This window comes from Silene latifolia, chromosome X, assembly GCF_048544455.1.
Source record: "Silene latifolia isolate original U9 population chromosome X, ASM4854445v1, whole genome shotgun sequence".
NCBI lineage: Eukaryota > Viridiplantae > Streptophyta > Magnoliopsida > Caryophyllales > Caryophyllaceae > Silene > Silene latifolia.
In genome coordinates, this window is record NC_133537.1 from 85,593,193 (window position 1) to 85,600,695 (window position 7,503).

Below are 7,503 nucleotides of genomic sequence, written 5' to 3' on the forward strand. Positions count from 1 at the left end.
ACAAGCTTCTCGGGTCCAACGGTGGATTCCAAAGTTGTATTATGTTCTTTTTACTAGGATAGGCCACACTAGGAATTTTTATTTACGTTTTGCATTCTTTTATTTATTTTATCGTAACGATAGATTGCATCATTTTCCGCCTAAAACCAAACCACCTAATAATTGCATGAAAACTGACTCATATAGAGGTCACGCGTTAGTTTTCTTTGATATACAGATATCACATGTTTTTATTTAAGCCATCACCTAAGTTAATTCATTTACGTAATGCTAGTTTTTCGTTCACTTAAAATGAATTAAAACTAAGTTGATGGGATCTTCCTCGTATAACCAAAAATTGGGAATAGTCTTTATAGGTCAAACTCCAATGAATCCCTTCTTCGTCGGTAGGCATAATATGACCCCTTCTACGTCGGGTAAGTTGGAACTGATTGACTTATTTTATCTCAACACTATGGTCACTCGTACGATCCTGTGATTATGGTGGACTATAGATAGGATTTACGGAAATCTATCGACCAAGAGTTCTTACGGAAGAACTAGCTAAACAGTTGGCTTATCAATTTACGGAAATTGAGTCTTGGGATCACTTGTATTATTCTTGAGGGAGATCAATTATGCAAGTGCAATGAGTCTACACGATTAAAATGAATTTTTAATAGACTTAAATCACCTCGATGAGTTGCTTATTTCGTTTTGTTTTTCCTTTCTTTTCAATGTAGATCACGATCACTTAAACCGCTAATAACAAAATGGCTGGTCATCCGACGACCCAATGCCAAGTGCCACATTGGACCGTGAGTCCCGGCTTCGGATCTTCATGAATCAGATGAATCAGTCAACTCGATTGAAGAATGATGGATCAAACTTCGCGGACTGGAAGGCGGCATTACGGAATGTTGCCGCAGCTGACGGGAAGCTCAAATTTCTGACAGAGCCCATCCCGTCAAACCCAGGTCCCACGGCTGGAGCTAACGAGATCGCCAAGTATAACAATTTCGTCATGGAAGCGGGTGCGATTAAAAACGTACTCATTTTTGCAATGGAATCCAAATTGCAGAAACGCTTCATAGCCCAAGGTGCAAACAAGATTTTCACCACGCTCACAAAGGAATTCTCGAAAGCACCGAGAATCGTGACCTATGACCATACCACTCGCTTCTTTGATGCGAGACTCCAGAAGGGCCAACCGGTTTGCCCACACATTCTCAGCATGATTGAGAATGTCGAGAGACTGGAGGCGCTTGATTGTAAAATCAGCAAGAACATCGTGATTGACCGCATGCTTCATTCACTCCACGATGGTTTTGCGCTCTTTAGAGCGAATTACTATATGAATGATTTGAAGAAAAGTCCTCATGAACTACACTCCCTTCTCGTACAGACCGAGAAGGACATGAAGTTCAGTGGGAGCTTGAAACAGGATGTTCTCGTTGTGTCAAACAAGGGCAAGGGTAAGGGCAAAGCTCAGGCAGACCTAGCGGTAGGTAAACCGAAGTTTAAGAAGTCGGGATCAGGTAAGAGTGGGCCTGGTGAGGCAAGTAACTCATCAGGCGCGACAAAGAGCAAGACCGAAAACATGGAATGCCATCATTGCCACAAGACTGGGCATTGGAGGCGTACATGTCCTGTCTACCATGAGGACATAAAAGCAGGTCGTGTTAAACCTGTTGGTATGTTTTCTTCCTCTTCTACTTTTATTCATATGATTGAGATTAACCACGCAAGTTACGGAACTTGGGTACTAGATACTGGTTGTGGTTCTCATCTGTGTAATCATGTGTGGGGGCTCGAAACATCGAACCCCTCGTAAAGGGTGAGGTGGACTGCGTGTCGGGAATGGAGCACGAGTGGCTGCCGTCTCGAGGGGAACATACGTGATCCCGACTTCCTAAGCGGATTTGAGTTATTTTTATATAATCGCTATTATGTACCAGTCTTTCTAAAAACATTATTTCGGTTTCGCACTTGACAAACTTGGTTTTTCATTTGTAATAGAGAATAATACTTGCATTTTCTCATTACACGATATGATTTATGGCAAGGCAGTCTCCATGAACGGAATTTATGTTTTAGATCAGACCACCGAAATATTACACGTAATGAATAAAAAGTTAAAGGTTGGTGACAAAGATCAAACGTATCTATGGCACTGCCGTATGGGACACATTAATGAGAAACGCGTAAAACAGCTCATAAAGAATGGAGCTATCTCGGCCTTTGATTTTCAATCATTTGGCACGTGTGAATCATGTCTCATTGGTAATATGACTCGAATTTCCTTCAAAGGTGTTGGAATGCGCGCTGCTGACCTATTAGGACTCATACATACGGATGTTTGTGGACCTATGTCAATCACCGCACGAGAAGGCTATAGGTATTTCATCACTTTCACGGATGATTTAAGTAGATATGGCTATGTCTACTTAATGAAGCACAAAAGTGAATCCTTTGAGAAATTCAAGGAATACCAGAATAGGGTACAGAACCTACTGGGAAGAAAGATTAAAACACTACGCTCAGACCGTGGTGGCGAGTATCTTTCTCACGAGTTTGATCAACACCTCAAAGACTGTGGGATTGCCTTACAGTTAACTCCACCTGGAACACCTCAGTTGAATGGTGTGTCCGAACGGAGAAATCGAACACTACTTGATATGGTTCGATCCATGATGAGTCACACAGTGGTGCCTGACTCATTATGGGGTTATGCTCTTCTGTCAGCTGCTCTAATACTTAACCGAAGTCCGTCTAAAGCTGTTGACAAGACTCCATATGAACTATAGAAGGGAACGGTCCCCAACTTGTCCTTTATACGGGTTTGGGGCTGCGAGGCTTATGTCAAGTGGAGACACGAGGATAAGCTCGGCCCGCGATCGGTCAAGACATACTTTATAGGTTATCCTAAAGGAACACTTGGTCATTACTTTTATTCGCCAACCGAACAACGTGTATTTGTTGCGGCTAGTGCGACATTCTTAGAGAAGGAATTTCTCGAGAATGCAAAGAGTGATAGAACTTTCGAGTTGTCAGAGGTTCCAGAACCAAATACCGAGCAACCATTGGAGGAACCAATTCCTTCAATCCCGGCTGCGGTGAATATTCCTGAGGAACCTAGGAGGTCGGGAAGAGTCTCTATTCCTCCGGACAGATATATTGGTATGGTCGAGGAACATGACATAGATGACATTCTACTCTTAACGAGTAGTGAACCCGCAACCTATAAAGGTGACATGACTAGTTCTGACTCAAAGCTATGGCTTGAGGCCATGCAATCCGAGATGGACTCCATGTGTGAGAACAACGTATGGGATCTTGTTGACTTACCTGCTAAGGTTCGTGCCCTTCAATACAAATGGCTTTACAAGATAAAGCATTCTGTGGAAGGTCAACAAGATATCTATAAAGCACGACTAGTTGCTAAAGGTTTCACCCAAGTGCCAGGTTTGCACTACGATGAAATTTTTGCACCCGTAGTCATGCTGCGTTCCATTCGGATTATCTTAGCGATTGCCGCTTTTCATGACTATGAAATTTGGCAGATGGATGTGAAAACCGCCTTCTTAAACGGTTTTTTGGAGGAAGAGTTGTACATGGTACAACCCGAAGGTTTCATCGATCCTGAACATCCTAAGAAAGTATGCAAGCTTAAGTGTTCCATTTATGGACTTAAGCAAGCTTCTAGGAGTTGGAATCATCGTTTCGACCAAGTGATAAAAGAAAATGGATTTACTCGATCGGTCGAGGAACCATGTCTATATATCAAGTCGAGTGGGAGCAAGATTGTCTTCCTAATATTGTATGTCGATGACATACTCCTGATTGGGAATGACATACCTCTCTTAACTTCGGTAAAAGTATGGTTGAATGACCATTTCCAGATGAAAGATCTGGGTGAGGCACAAAGAATTATGGGCATCCGTATCTATCGAGATAGATCACGTCGGATGTTATCTCTCAGTCAGGAGTCTTACATAGACAAGATCCTAGAGAGATTCAGCATGACTAACTCCAAAAGGGGGTTTCTTCCTATGGCTCCAGGGGTGCATTTGAGCAAGTCTCAGGCACCAGAGACACCGGAAGAGAAAGAGCGCATGACACGGATTCCTTATGCCTCGGCTATAAGATCAATCATATATGCCATGATATGCACACGTCCAGACGTGGCATATGCATTGAGTATGACAAGTTGATTCCAACAGCATCCAGGTGAATCACATTGGATGGCTGTCAAGAACATTCTTAAGTACCTACGGAGGACTAAAGCTTGGGCATTGACTTATGGAGGCGAACAAAATCTATGCGCAACCGGTTACGCAGATGCTAGCTTCCAAACGGATCGAGATGACTCAAAATCTCAGTCTGGATTCGTTTTTACTCTTAATGGCCCTGCAGTCAGCTGGAAGAGTTCCAAACAAAGTGTTACAAAGCAGATTCTACGGCGAGTTCGAGTACTATGCCGCGTACGAAGGCGCAAAGGAAGCGATATGGATGCGTCAATTCTTACAAGGACTATCTGTAGTGCCTAGTTCGAATGACCCGATCACCATCTATTGTGACAATAGAGGTGCCATCTTTCAAGCTAAGGAGCCTAAGTCTAGCAACATGTCTAGACATGTACAACGGAAAGCTCATCTAATCCGAGATTACGTGGAGCAAAAGGAGGTAGTGATAAAAAAGATTGCTACAGATGACAACATAGCAGATCCTCTCACTAAACCATTACGACAAGATAAGCATGAAGGGCATGTTAATTCCATGGGAATTAAACGTGTTCCTGAGTTGTAGTACTCTTTTATGGATTAGATTCATTCTCTTTTGTACTCTATACGACATCATCGTTTTCATATTTATATATTTTGTTTTTCTTGTGGATTTGTACGACATTTTTAAACACCACAAAGTGAACTGAACAAACATTATATTTTGGTCCTTAATTGCCCACGTGAGCTGATAACTCAGGCAATTATTTTGTGACGTTGGTTGATGGTGGGTTCAACGAGCCATAAGTCAAACGTTTGACTGACCAATCACAGAGGCGAGTTATACGGATATCTCGTAGGACACAATTGTGACATCGACGTGGAGTCCTAAATGTTTTATAACATTCGGTGCCCGGTCGTGGATAGGACCTCCATGGTGATCCTAAGAGTCGATTCTTTTGACTATCGACTGTCTCTTGAGACTAAGGCAGATTTTGGGTGACTTTGGTTTCTTTCTCACGGTCATCCGTAACAGGGGGCCAAGTAGATTTTTTTCGGGTCATTTCATCTTTGTTCTTAAATCGGAAGGAGTCGAGTTGAAGGAAATATTCAGCCTTTATCGGTACTCGATATTTTCGGGGCCACTCGAGGAGTCAGAATCGAAATGCATGGCCATGCTCGAATACGAATTCGTTTTATCGGTTGAGTTACTCGTAGTCGGGGAAACCACTCTTGATACTGGATCGATTGTAAAATACGACCTTTGCGGATCCGGATCGCAAATTGTTTTACATTGAGTGGGAGAAATTTTAAATGAATATGAGAATCGGTTATCGCACATACACTTGTACGGACAAGTGGGAGTTTGTTGATTTGTGTCCTCCAGTTAGTGCGGATAACGTTATTACACATACACTTGTACGGACAAGTGGGAGCTTGTTGGGGCTGGTGTCCTCTACAGTTAGTGCAATAACATTTAAATCTCTAAAAGGATCAAAGGGTATACTTTTGTATTATTATCAGTTGGTCCACGTTTATCAATAACGGTTGGCTTGCTAGATAAGTTTGACGTTATTGTCATACAGATGGCGGTGATCAACTGGTCCCTAAAAGTCACACCTATAGGATACGTTTGAGAGATGTGACGGTATGAAAATACAGTCATGTTGATGCCAAAGTTGACTAAGCAGTTAGTCGGAGTCATTGACTAATAATTAGTCAAACGCCATGTTGAGATAATTATTTAATACGGATTAAATAATAATGGCTAAGACGAATTAAGCGGTTAATTCGTAAATTAAATATAAACGATTATATTTAATTGATGTATATTGAATTAATTATACAATATTGTCTTTGTCGGACATGTATTAATATTTCGACTAATCCGTGTTATTAGTTGATGTTTTAATAACCGATAACCGATGACGATTTATAATAAAATCGCGTCATATACATTTAGCATTTTCGAGCCGGACCACGAGTTAAAATTAAGAGGAAATGAAACCCCATTTCCCCCTCATGGCTCACGGCTGGCCGAATGAACAAACAAAAGAGAGGCTCTCTCTCTTTTGTAACCTAAGCATTTCATTTGCAAATAAACTAGGGTTTTTGAGAGCATTTTTCTCTGAAAAACCTAGATCTCACATCTAGCAAAACTCACAACAATTCTCTCAATATTGCAAGGCAATTAGAGAATACATTCTAGCACAAGGGCATAGTCTCAGACGGTCTTGGGTGCAACGATTAGGAGGAAATCTACGTTGATTTCTATCTTAGGCCACATTTCAAAGGACCCGAAGTTAATTCTTATGCTTTATCGTTTTTTTTCTCTTGTAATTTTGTTTTATGACAATAATCACATATAAAATTTGCGTTATAGTCCTATATTTTAAGGGTATTATACGGATATTACCCCACACATACCTGTTGATCGTCCTTTTCTTGCTATTATTCGTCACTGTCTTTTTCTTGCTTGGTTCCGCCTCATCTTTTCCCGTAGCTTCCTCGACCATAGCGGGCCCATCAAGGGTAGACACACTCCTCAAAGTAATAGCATTAAGGGTCTCCTTTTGTTCCGTCTGCGACGGTAAATGCCCCGGAGCTCGAGTTGCACTCTTGCTAGCCAATTGAGCAATTTGGCTCTCTAACATCTTCATCCCGGCCTCTCTAGCATGAGACTCTTTCAGCAACAAATTTTTCAATTCGGCAAATTCGGAACCTTGGGACTGCTGCTGCTGTGGAACATATGGAGGCTTTTGATATGGCTGCTGCTGCTTATGAGGGGGCACATAATTCTGCTGTTGCTGCTGCTGTGGAGGTGGAGTCGGATTTAGGACATTTTGGCTACTCCACCTCAAATTTGGATGGACATTCGGCTCAAAGTAAGTGTTTGTCTGCCTATAATGTTGAAAGGCAGCACAAGACTCATAGGGATTAGGACAGTTGTCTGAAACATGTCCTTCTCCTCCACATCTCTTGCAGACGAAAGGACCGTCTGAAACAGCATTCACATGATAGATCCCTCCTTTTGAAGCTCCTCCCAACTCGTACTTATCGAATCTCGCCGTGAGAGCTTCTAATGCGGCTACATAAGGGGATTCAGCACTTCTCCTTTGATTTCCCCTGGAATTACCATACTCAGCTTTATGGGTGGCCAAATCATCAATAATCTTCCACCCATTAGTCTCTCCAACATTCTCCTGGAATCTACCATTCGCTGCCGCATCCAGGATAGCCCTCTGATCGTCATAAAGCCCATTATAGAATTGATTGCATAGGCTCCACTTCTCAAACCCAT